This window comes from Martes martes (assembly GCF_963455335.1).
Source record: "Martes martes genome assembly, chromosome: 6".
Classification (NCBI taxonomy): domain Eukaryota; kingdom Metazoa; phylum Chordata; class Mammalia; order Carnivora; family Mustelidae; genus Martes; species Martes martes.
Genome location: NC_137893.1, coordinates 54,692,310 through 54,706,176, shown reverse-complemented (window position 1 = coordinate 54,706,176; position 13,867 = coordinate 54,692,310).

Here is a 13,867-nt window from a genome sequence, read left to right as displayed (position 1 = left end):
GCAAGAATGTTTGGGAGTTTGAACACCTAAATATATTACCCAAAAAGAAACAGGGGCTTGTCATCAGAGAGCTATAGTATAGTCACTTATATGAAAGCATCTCTATTCACTTCCTTCTTTTTTTGCACCTTTCCTTTTCTTAGGCACCATTCCTGTATGTAATAATCTAGGGCAGGGTTGCATGATGTGAAAAACCTGTGCTTTGAACTAGCTATACCAGGATTTAAAACCCAACTCTGCCACTTTTAATTTGCTTGACCTTGAATACGTTACATAACCATATTGAGCCTTTTTTGTCATCTCTAATATAGGAACAAATTTGATACCTATCTTAGGAGGTCATTAAGAAAGTTAGTAGGGAAAACATGTAAAGCTGCAAAGTAAACACTCGGTAATGATAGCTGGGGAGTCTCCTCGAGGAAGCCCATGATAGAAGGTCTCTAAGATGTCTGCCATTAATTCTTTACCCCCTTATATGCACATGCTATTCCTCACATCAAGAGTCAGAGCCTAATTCCTCACCTTTGAATCTGAACTGGACTGACTTACTGGTTTGACTGGTAGAAATCAGTGGATGTGACATTCTAGGACTTCCAAAGCAAGGTCATAAGGAGTCTTGAGTTTTGAAAATGGCAAGTCTCTTGGATGCTTGTTCCCTTGATGCTCTTTCTCAGAACCTAGCCCCCACGCCAAGAAGCCCAGGCAGCTGACAACCCAGCTGAGCTCCCAGCCAGTAGCCAGCCATCAACTTCAGACCACATGAGTGGGCCATCTTGGACATCTAGTCCATGGGGGCCTTTAGGCCTCCCCAACTTCAGTCCTTATCTGACTGCAGCCATATGACAGAACCTGGACAAGAACTATGTAACTGAGCCACGCAAATCCACTGAACTATGAAGGACAATCATAAATTTTATTTCAAGCCACAAAATTTGGGGATGGTTTGTTACGCATGCAATGATAGATAACTGGAAGAAAGCTACAGGAATATTTGAAAGAGCCACTAGTCAAAACCCAGAGAAACAGTTGGGAGGGAGGAAATCATATTGTAAACATTTATCTGTAATTCACAGTTGTATTCCTCAAGTCACTGTTTCACAACTTCTGGAAAAGCTGAATTCAGTTTTTGAAGGGACATATGGGAGTTCAATAAATATTGGTTGGATGAATGAGGAAATGAGTGAAGGAATTTTTTCTATCAGTCCTCTAATAGAAAAAACCTAATGACTAGCAGTCAATCAAGAAGTTTCACTAGGGGGACGCCTGGGTGGCTCAGTTGGTTAAGCCACTGCCTTTGGCTCAGGTCATGATCCCAGGGTCCTGGGATCGAGTCCCACATCGGGCTCCTTGCTCAGCTGGAAGCCTGCTTCTCCCTCTGCCTCTGCCTGCCTCTCTGTCTGCCTGTGCTCACTCTCTCTGACAAATAAATAAATAAAATCTTAAAAAAAAAAAAGTTTCACTAGGAATCTATTATCTCAAAGCCATTTGGGGATATAAGCCACATTCTAAGGAAGTTCAAGTCTTATAAATATCAAATAAAAGAACATTAGAAATAGTGATCATGTGCAAACCTGTTCCATAACAATGGACAGACAGAACATGGATTCCAGATGAAAAAATGCACTTGGGTCAGTAGAGTAAGGAAAAGTCTATTTCCAGATTTGGGACCGACACTGGACCCAGAAATTTGGGTGGACAACAGAAAGGACATTTTGAGTGGGAAGATGTCTCAGAACCAGGGCCAAGAAGGGGAAGTACAGTGGGTAAGGAATAGAGATTCTGTGTTGAAATTAATAGTTTGAATGTGAATAAGTGCCCAATATACAGAACCAACACCAATCAATAAGAGGCACAAAGCCTAGCATGACCAGTTGCCCCATCAGGACCATGAGAGACCAGGAGGTCCCTTTGTTGGAAACTCAGTGTGGACTGAAGAGAAGAAGGAGGTCAGGGAGTGAGCTGGGACATGGGCTGAGAAGCCCATCCCTTGAACTTGGAAGTGTGTGGGATGTCTTACATCTTGTTCCCTTGACCTAAAATCTGTACCTGAGGGAACTGGAATGGGGAGGGGGGGGGCACTCACTCATGCCAGGGAGTGTCTCATAGTATGAGAATGGGGAACCACATCCGTGTGTATTGCCATGGGCATTTCAGAGGATCTTCACGATCATTGTTATCTCATTAAACCCTCTAAAGCAGGTAGACTAGAAAGCACCAGTGTAGGTGTGGCCTGTCTGAGGTCACCTGACCAGTTGGTGGCCAGCCCAGACTCAGATCTTCTGCCTACAGGTCAGATTCACACCAAACCCTCTGCCTTCTCCAGATTTTACTGTGCCTGGAGCCCACCAGTGTCTCCAAATGACCTTGTTTACAGCCCAAACTAATGCTATAAGGCTGCTCTTTAAAGCTATCTAAGAAATGGTGTATCACTCTTTGTTAGAAATAATAGTACTGATTGCTAGACGAAAAGAGTGGATGTCTATCACAGAAATAATTCAAAAAGCTATTTTTGTGGGTCACATTCTATGTGATAAAAACTGTCATTTTAGTTGACTTTAAAGGACACATCCCTCTGTAAATCCATACAGCGCGCCGTATTCTTGGCTGAATGTGACACGTTCCACAAAGAGTGTATAAATGACTCTGATTCAGAGTGGAGGGAGCACAGATAAATAAAGTTGACAGTTCACAGAAGAGGTCTTCATTACTAAATTATTTTGGGAGGTTTTGTAAGTCAGGAAAACTAATCTGCAACTAATGCCCCTCTGTGTCACTTATCCTATATTCATCTCCCCACACCGACTGTGAAAGAACAAGAACACAGAGTTTTACCTCCCCATCATCAATTACAAATATGTCCTTTTTTTTCCTCGGTGTGTGAAATTGCATTTCTTATAAATTGCCCCGTGCTGGTGCCTTGTGAAGTAAACATCCCAGTTCCCAAGGTATCTGTCTGCCTTAGACAATGAAGGACACATACCCTGTGGGTGCTCTTAGAGCCAGGCTGGCCCTGCGTGTGACCGCACATAGTTGGGAGGGCAGGGGACCTGGGAAGCCATGTGCCTGGCCGTGAAACTGTCCTTCCACTTCCCATGCTATTGATCTGTACCAGCTGCCTGGCTTGCAAGCAGCCGATGGCCATGAACACAAATCAAACCAGGCTCTGTTCTGCCTGGCCTCTGGAAAAACATCTTTATGAGCCTCTGTAGCAGTAAGGGTCAGGGGTCTGCTGCAGCCTGGGTGGCAGGAGGGCTGGCATGCACAGTGGGGCGGGGCAGGGGGGAAGGCAGGAGCCATCTCTGTATGCCCCCTGGGGATTAGTTCCTGGTGAGAAGAACCTTCATGCTTGGGGACAGCATCTCCGAACCTAGTCACTGCACCTGACCCGAAGATCTGAAAGGATTGTGTCTTTCCTGTCCACCATTTGCCAGATGACACAGAAAGTTGATGTTTATGGAGAAATTTTTTTTTATAAAATCTAAGAGCCCATCCCACAGTAATGCTTGCAACAAAATGGACTTAAACATAACCACTTAAACTGATTTTGAACATTGGTAGCTGCATAGTTGGATGATCTGGAAGAAAGGCACAGCCTATAAAGACCATCTGTATTTTCTCTTTTTTTCCTCACTCATGGCTCCTCGTAGGTACTCTTGGTAGGAAAACCTATGCAATTTGCTTCCCTTTATAAATTGTGTGTGTATAGTAGCAATGGCTTGATGGAGTACAAATCAGATCATTCCTATCCTGTGTAACTAATTGCATTCGGTTTCATTGTGTTTCCATAACTCCAGAAAGGGCATAGCTAACACTTGATGGAACATTTTCATATAACACTTGTGCTTCCTCAACCAAAATGAGTCTTTTGAATTTACTAGGAATTAAAAACATTATCAACTATTTGATCAGGTTATGTTTAAAAGAACATGAATTCACCGACATTCAGATGACTCAAAGTCCTAGTTTTCTGGGAGATTAATATAGAAGTATTTTTAGGCTCAGTGCATAGAAATGACTTAACTTTTACACTCTTTTCTAGTGTTACAAGAAAAAAATGTAGCTGGATTTCTTAGTGTTCCCTGAAGTGGGGGACTCCTGTTAAAGAGACAGAGTATAAGTCTTGGTAGATGTTGGCTATTGAATATGAAAGGTGGTGGTGGTGTCCTCTCCTGAGAGTTGAAGTCAGGGGCAGACCCGGTATTCTGCTTCTGACATGCAGGGGGAGGACTTCCTGTCACCTCCTTTGTCAGGTGACTGCAGGTGCTGCCATGATTCCAAATCATGCTATGGCTTCCAAATCAAGCCCCAGCCTTACCCTAGACATAGAGGGAGCAATGGAATATGGCATTAATCCCATGCTCATGGAGCTCCAACCTTGACTAGATGGTCTCCCAGATGCATCACATGCCCTGTGTCAGAAGCCATTCCCTTCCTTCTCTTGCCTTCAACTAGAACTGGACTTGTTTTTTTTTTCTTTTTTTCTTTTTTTTTAACATCTTAATTTTATTTGATTTTTTTCAGTGTTCCAAGATTCATTGTTTATGCACCACACCCAGTGCTCCATGCAATATGTGCCCTCCTTAATACCCACCACCAGGCTCACCCATCCCCCCCCACCCTCCCCTCCAAAACCCTGTTTCTCAGAGTCCACAGTCTCTCATACTTTGTCTCCCCCTCTGATTTACCCCAATTCACTTTCCCTTTCCTTCTCCTAATGTCCTCCATGTTATTCCTTATGCTCCACAAGTAAGTGAAACCATATAATTGACTTTCTCTTCTTGACTTATTTTACTCAGCATAATCTCCAGTCCTGTCCATGTTTATACAAACGTTGGGTATTCATCCTTTCTGATGGAGGCATAATATTCCATTGTCTATATGTACCATATTTTCTTTATCCATTCATCTGTTGAAGGGCATCTTGGCTCTTTCCATAGTTTGGCAATTGTGACCATTGCTGCTATGAACATTGGGGTGCATATGGCCTGTCTTTTCACTACATCCATATCTTTGGGGTAAATACCCTGTACTGCAATTGCAGGGTCATAGGGTAGCTCTACTTTTAATTTCTCAAGGAATCTCCACACTGTTTTCCAAAGTGACTGCACCAACTTGCATTCCCACCAACAGTATAAGAGGGTTTCCCTTTCTCCACATCCTCTCCAACACTTCTTGTTTCCTGACCTGTTAATTTTTGCCATTCTAACTGGTGTAAAGTGGTATCTCAATGTGGTTTTGATTTGAATTTCCCTGATGGCTATGATAATGAACATTTTTCATGTGTCTGTTAGCCATTTGTATGTCTTCTTTGAAGAAGTGGCTGTTCATGTCTTTTGCACATTTTTTGACATGATTATCTGTTTTTTGGGTTTTGAGTTTGAGGGGTTCTTTATGGACCTTGGATATCAGCCCTTTGTCTGTAGTGTCATTTGCAAATATCTTCTCCCATTCCGTGGGTTGCCTCTTTGCTTTGTTCACTTTTTCCTTTGTTGTGCAGAAGCTTTTTATCTTGATGAAGTCCCAGAAGTTCATTTTCGCTTTTGTTTCCTTTGCCTTTAGAGACATGTCTTGAAAGAAGTTGCTGTGGCCGATGTCAAGGAGGTTACTGCCTATGTTCTCCTCTAGGATTTAATAGATTCCTGTCTCACATTGAGGTCTTTTACACAAAAAGATGGAAAAGCATTCTATATTCATGGATCAGAAGAATAAACATTGTTAAAATGTCTATACTGCCCAGAGCCATCTATACTTTCAATGCCATCCCATTCAAAAATCCACTGGCATTTTTCAAAATGCCGGAACAAACTATCCTAAAATTTGTTTGGAACCAGAAAAGACCCCGAATCACTAAGGAAATGTTGAAAAAGAAAAACAAAGCTGGGTGCATCAGATTGCCTGATTTCAAGCTTTACTACAAAGCTTGGTACTGGTACTGGTACATGGTACTGGTACAAAAACAGACACATAGACCAGTGGAACAGAGTAGAGAGCCCAGATATGGATCCTCAACTCTATGGTCAAATAATCTCCAACAAAGCAGGAAAATATACCCAGCGGAAAAAATACAATCTCTTCAATAAATGTTGCTGGGAAAATTGGACAGCTATGTATTAAAGAACAAAACTCGACCATTCTCTCATACCATACACAATGATAAACTCAAAAGCACATCTTTTTAAATATTGCCTTGCACCTTATATGGGAAAGAGACATGGCTCTCTTTTTCAGATAGCTCAGTTTAAATACATACATACTAATGCCTCCAGGGACAATGGCCAAGTTTCATACGCTGGGCTCAACAGAGTTAGAGATTGCAAATCCTCTAACTGGTTTGCGTGATTTTGATTTTAACTACCAAAAAGAGATTTTTTTCCCTTGAATATTACCAGGGAAATATTCAATTTCCCTTGAATATTACCAGTCTATATTGGGTTAGACTCGATATATTCAAGAACTGTAGCATTAGAATTTTCCAACAATGAATGCTAATATCTGATAAAAGCAATATTTCCCACCCTCTCCCCAAGAATGATCTTTGGTGGTGGCAAGATGATCAAGTTAAGGGGTTCTCTCTGTTATGGTTTAACTCCCCCCACCCACTCCATCTTAATTGCCCCTGCAGTATGTCCTTCAGGTATCTATGGTACTTTAGCATGGAGTAAATAATAGAAGGCCAAATAGAAACCAGAGTGAAGCTCAGAGGAAAGGAAGCATAAGACAGAATGCTAAAGCCTGATTTTAGTGTAGACTTTGCCAGAGAGATAAATGATGTCTTTGTGGCCCAAATATTTTGAAATTTTAATAGGCTAAGAAAACACACTGGGAACTAGAATGACATAATGGACTATTATTCTGCCTTAAATGTGCTGTGAGAAGGTTCTGGAAAAGATAGGATATCTACACGGGAAAGAGGAGGGAACTAAAGACTTCAAATCCTGACCACCCCTATCTTTGATCCTCAGAAACAGGGTGAGGGTGCCATGCAAGAAAAAGCACAAGGATTGTATCAGCATAAAATGAGACCAAATGTACATTTTAAGATTCTATAAAATTGCTAAGAGTGGGTCATAAATTTGATGTTGATCCATTTATCAACTATGGCCAAGAAATTTAGACCCTGTTGCTGCTGCACATTTTATACTGCACTTTGCTTAACTTCTCATATGGGTAGCTTTGATTCCATCAAAATATTGTGAGATCATTAGAAGCAAAAAGGCTTTTGAAACAAAACGTAACTTAATTGAGTGATCATATTTAACCTCTTCTTTAATGGAGGGAACTTAAAGAAAGATAATAAGACAGCTGAGAGATACTACCTGAAGGAGTGCAGAACAAGGATAGGCTCTGGTGCATCCGGCCTGGCAGGAGTGGCCCAGGAGACTGGCTCTGGCTGCTGTGTTTGTCAGAGGGCATCATCCACATAGAGATGGGAGTTGTCAAGTTCCAGAAACCTATTCTGCTCTTGACACTATGCCTGTAGTTTAGGTAAACTGCCATGGATGGGCTGTGGTGCTCAGGACCCAGTGTCCTGATATGCTGATTTTTCTAGGCATGAACAACTGATAGAGATTGTCTTCTCAATTTTCCTTTTTCAGAGTCTTGAAACGAATCCACCACTATTTTTTCTATCTCAAATAGTGAGGTAGAATTTAGGGCAAAATATAAAGAAATATTAATTACTAAGGAAAGAAATGTCTGCCAGATAGTATTAGATATCCATTCTCTTCTGGCCTTCCACCATTGTCAATCACTCTTCATTTAACCTTTGCAAAATTTCTGGGCTCATGTAAAATTAATCAATTAGGTTTTCTAACCTAGAGGTAGTCAGGTCTTTTCTGTATCTTCTCAATAGCTCTAACACACAGCAACTTTTAGTTGCTTTAGTACTTTCTATCCAAGGGGTCTCTTAGGTATGCTCTATTTAGATACTTTTGTGCCTTCTTATGAAAAAAAAAAATGTGGTTGTTTACAACTTAGAAAAGAACTTCATGATATAATGGAAAGTGCATGGACTTTGAACCAAATCAAACTGGGTTTGAATCTGCATTGAATATTTAAATGATCATGACTACGTTGTTGAGAATTTCTGAGATTCTTTTTTCTTTTAAAGATTTCATTTATTTATTTGACAGAGAGAGAGAGAGCACGCTCACAAACGGAGGAGGAGGCAGAGGGAGTGGGAGAAGCAGCCTCCAAGCTGAGCATGGAGCCCAACCTGGGACTCAATCCCAGGACACTGAAATCATGACCTGAGTCAAAGGCAGACCCTTGAGCCACCCAGGTGCCCACTTTCTGACATTCTTAATCTATAAAAATGATATGAGACCATGCTTGGTTGTCAGACAATTAAATGAAATAAGTAGTATATAAAACTCCCAGTAGCTAGAGATGCTGTGGTCTTCACTACCACCACATCAACCATCTCTGCTCATTTCATTAGTACAACCACTGCCAACTGAGTGACCATGGGAAATCCAGGTAATGCTCTGGACCTCAGCTTTCACTTCCACAAAACAAAGATAACAGTATCTACCCCACAGGGGTAGGGCTCTGAGGATAATGAAATAGTATCATGTGTAGAGGTCTAGGAACATGGCATATAATTCAGAAATGGTCCCTCTTTTTCCCTCTTGTTTAGCAATGGCAGGGAACTCTTCAAACACTTGTCGGTTCCCAGGCTAATAGTTCACTCTGATTCTGAGGTTAGATGAGAGCCTGCAGGGTCACTGTAGATGTACTATAAGTTGGACCTAATGTCCAGATTTGTGTCCAGGAAAGATGCACACTCTACTACCAGTCTTACAGGGTCTGAATCAGTCTTAAGGCCATAGAGGAAGCAAGAAATACATGCAGTACATGGATATTCCCCTGAGCAAGATCTCTCTTCCTTCAGGGACCCTTCCTGGCCAATGCCCAATACAATGTATACCCCCACACCTTTCCTTCACCAGGGCTTCTTCTCTGTTCAGTGCTGAGAGGATCTTCCCTCCTACTGCTGCTTGTCTCCTAGCCTTGCTCACCATTTCCCGTTGATGGAGACAAGGAAACAGACTACCTTCCCATGCATACTGGGATCCTGTAGCAACCCCCAAGGGCAGCCTGATGCAGGACGAAATGCCCCTGACCACAGCAACTTGACAATTGTCATGTCCTTATACTTCCTGGGAAAACAATAGATTAAAATGAAGACACAGTCTTAAGCACATACATTTTCTTCACCAACAATGGGGACCATTCATTATCCTCTTACTCCTGTGTTCTATGTACCTTCCTTCTGAAAAGTACGCAGGGTTCCTCATCTCTGTGCTTTTGTGGCTTTCTAGGGCTTTTTCTACCAGCTTTTGGTATGTTCATTTAAGGTTCAGTGTGTTTACTATATTCACCCAGCAATGGATCATTTAGAGAAAATTGAGGAGTTTCCCATTTTATCTTGTCAGATAGGCTCCAATATGCATGGCAAAGCCTATGACTATTTTTCCATTTTTATTTTTTAGCTACATCTGTCAGTGGCCCCAGAAACTATTTGGAAATGGACACAGGCATTATGTACAATAAATTTCAAGAATTAATACACTTAACATTGGGAGAAAAAGGCCAGATTGAGTTATGGGGTGAGTGTGTCATGCTCTTCGACTTAGGGGTCTCTGATAATTGATCCTAAATGGATCTTTTTCTCTTCCATAGAATTTTATTTGGTCAGAATGTGCTGTCTATCTTTTATGGTCCAAAAGCTAAAATTGCAACGAACATGATAACTACTTGTAATTCAGAAATCTTACCATCTGTTGTTTCAACCAATGTCACTTAACCCTGCTGAGTCAGAAAACAACAGCAGTAGACTGAGCATCCTGGAGCCCAACCGTGAGGGTCAAGGTGATGCCCAGGGTGCAAAGGCTTCTAGTTGACCTTGAGTCCAGGAGTAAAGTTACGCACAACACTATCTCATTGTCTACCTGTACCTCCAGGGACATGACTCTACCTGCTTATATAGAAAAAAAAAAATTTTTTTTTCATGAGTTGGTATTTGCCATCAGAATGAGTAGCTGATGTGACTCCGTGTCCTCAAACTCAAGTGAGAACTGAATGTAACTTCATTTATATTTCCTTTATAGCAACTCTGAGCCCACAGTGCATTTTATTTTTGTCATTATTAGACTTGACTCTCCTTCCCAGGACGGCATCAGATTCACAAAGGGTTTTATGGTGTCCAGAAAGACAAGGGACCTTGGCTGTGAGGTCTGTAATGGTCTCACCAACACCCCACCGCCCAAGCCCCCAGCGGTTTTCTGACAGCCTGCAGTTCTCAGCTCCTCCCACCCCCTCTGGAGGCGTGGGGATCTTTGTGGAAGCTCTGAGACCCAGTCTTGCAGTTTGTCCTCCCTGGACACACCACAACTCTTCCTCCCGGGGAGTCCTCTGCCTCTCCAGGGCAAATCCAGGGAGCACCCTTCCCTGAGACCTTGGGACTTATCCCTGCCTCCAGATTAAGAGAAGCCCTTCCTCATATGAATGCACCACCACACCTCACCGTGACCCAATTCTCAAAGACATTCTGCTACTCTCTTCAAATTCTGTCTTCCTTTTAGGAATCAGGCTTTTAGAAAACAAAAGCCAGGAAATCTTGCTGGTAAGTTCCAGCTTCTGCTGCCCAAGGCAAGGAGGCACAGAGGCATAGAGGGAAAGAGGAAAGATACAGAAAGGGAGAAGGAAGAAAACCCTAAATTAAAACCACCAGGCATTTGTTGGTAACGTGGATGGTAACACTCAGCACAGCACTGCATTCCTTAAGAGGGTCTAACCTTTTCTTCCAGAACTAGAGGGAACATTGTACAGAGAGAAGGAAACTGGGTCCTGGACTTCTTGTGTTTGTGCAAGGGAGTGTGGGGGATTGAAGGTGTATTTCCAAGGCGTCACCGGTTCCTCCTTTACAGATTACCCTTAATATCATTTTAGTTTGTTGGAAAAGGTAAACCAATTCTGCCTCTTCTTTTTCTTCTTGTAAATCATTTGTAAATGAGTAAAAAAAATCACAAAAACCCAAGAAGACTCCCTTAACTGCTCTCCATGAGAAAGATGACCAGAGTTTGCCTGTGGTGTCAGTTTTGTGATCCAGTGACTTTAGATGAGTTGGTCAGAGGCCAAAAGGGGCTGAGCTCGTGTCCCTCAATTTAAGAAAACACAGTCTGTAATACCTCACACTTGCAAAACATTGATGTGGCAGATGGCTTTAAGGCAAAAGCTGTTTTCCCCTTCAGAAGTCGAGGTGCCAGGAATTCCTTTAAGTATCAAGATGTCCTTGAATTTTTTAAAAAATATGATCTAATTTAGAATCATGGGTTCATGTAGTTTTTCAAAAGCTTATCTATTTCATAAAGATACATACACCCATCCTCAGTGAAATGAACGGTAAGCCAGAGAAAACATGAGATTTCACCAATGGGAAAAAAAAGACTCCCTGCCAGATTCTAATAGTTGTTTCAGAGGTTTAGGACAGTTGCACAATACTCAAATGACTCACCCCATCCACAAACACAGTTAAGAGATGGACAGGGCCATGGGGCAGGACCCGCAAAACAGGTTTTCATGGCGCGGTGGCGTATGGGGCGGTTACACCAAGGGTAGCCCTCCTAGGCTTCCAGAGACGAAAAGTAAACAAGCACTCCTACATGTCGCCCCAACAGAACCCTCTTTCTCCTTCTGAATAGCTCCTATTCTGTGGCCAATTTCCTCAGGTCTCTTGGTTTGTAAATATTTGTTTTTGTAAAATTAAGCAGTTACTCTGACAAGGTTGATCCTAATCTGGGGCACTAAGGAAATGGAGAAAATGTACCAGATGTAAATAACTGCTTTCCTGGGTCAACTGATATAATCTAAGCATTTTAGAAAGCTCTGCCCATGTTAATATGAGGGGGAAAAACATCTCCGGGCAAAAGAAGAAGTAGAAAAGTGGTATATTTTGTGTTGGAACAACATGGTGTTGGTTTCTGATGTTCCACGCCTGGGGAGTGGACCCAGGAGTGGAATGCCAGGCTTTGGAGGTAAAGCTCCTCTGCTGACCACAGTTATGTTTTACTGTAAAGGGCCACCGCTCACTAAGTCCTATGTAATTAGAAACTCACAGAGAAGGAAATGTCGTTAGAATACCCAGGGGAAGGTTTATCAAAGGATACACAGTTTGTGCATTTGAGTTTTGCTTTTCATCATAAGCTGTGACAGCTTGCCTGGATCTAAATATCTGGTATTTTGAATGCGTAAGTGTCATAAGACCACAGAAAGAAATGACCAGACTTCTTCCAAGTCTCTAACTGTCAGGTTTTATTTAGACCCTACTTTTCCTTTTCCCTTTAGTTTGCAGGCATGGTAGGCATGGGGTGTTGGACTTGTCACCTTACAAATACGTTTCCTTTGCGTGGTCCCTTAATGAAGATGGGAACCTTCAATGTCTGAGTTATGCCTACAATGATAACCGCAGATCCAGGGCTCTCAGATATTTTAAGGAAGTTATTTCTTCTCCTGTTTCTTGTAAGAAAAAAGAAAAAATGTGAAGAATATATATATATATATACACACACACACACATATATATAATATTTTTATGAGATTTTCTTTCTTTATTTATTTTATTTTTTCAGTGTTCCAAGATTCATTGTTTATGAAGCCTATATATCTTTGTGCAGCAGTTTAAGATCAAAGTTTACCCGTTCTAACAGAGCACACAGAGGATGGATCATTTGGTAGCCGGCTTTGGTTAATATCACCCACAAGAATGCCAAAAGTTGTCTCGCTGAACTTGCAACCTCATACTTGCATTCCAGATGTCCAGTTTTGTGTTACTGTGCACACCTTAAAGTGAGCTGGGAGATTTATAATTACCTGAGTCTTCCATGAAAGAAAAATGCCAGAAGTTACCTACACCACCCACTGTAGGATTGTTCTTGGCAGGGGGACTGAGGCGTGGTGAATTTGTGCATGGTAGTGTGAGTTGTCATATCTTAAGTGGCAGTAATGCTAGGGGGTGCTTTTCTTCTTGGAGTTATATTATTAACTCCTTGGACGAAACATATCTTGGTTTTGAATCATAACCATGGGAAATGCCCACACCCATCTCGCCTTAACATATGTAAATTCCATTTCTCCCAAGACTCTCAGCTATGAGAAAATGCAACCATCAGTATTATGAAAGTAGCTCAGCTGAAATGTTTGCTTTCCTATGCTCTGTCACTTGAGCAGTTCAAGTGACACCTTTGACAAGGCAGAACAAGAAATTTATCCCTTCAATATGGAGCCTTTTGCCAGGGAGGCTGAGTTTTGGAGCAAACTAATGGTGAGTTGAATGAAGTATTTAAATATCAAGGGCATTGTACTGAGCATTTTTGTTGTAGCTTTTCATAAAATTAGGAGGAATTTGTAATCAAAGGATTGTAGTCTTGTTCATTGTTTTAGAGTGAAACATGCCTTCTACATACCAAACAGTGTTAGTGATAAATGACTTTGGGTGAATTGTTTGGGTATGAATGTTTCTAATTTTATTGATGACCCGTACTGAACAGCCTGTAGGCATACAAGACATGACCTTTGAAGCAATACGACTCACTGACAAAAAGGAACTGTAAAGTCAAGCCAGGTCTTTAACACAAATGAAGAATTTCTTGGAACTCTGTTTTGGGTTGTTATTTTCAATTTTCTTTAAATGTTCCTCTTCTGGATTTGATATAAACACATGTATGTGAATACATATATAATAATTATGATATATATTATGATCAGAAGAGCATGATAAAGGAGCAGGCTAGTGTCTAACACAAATTTTTATGATTTTTGACCTGGGCATATTCAGACCTGCTGTTTCCCTTTATGTCATAAAAAA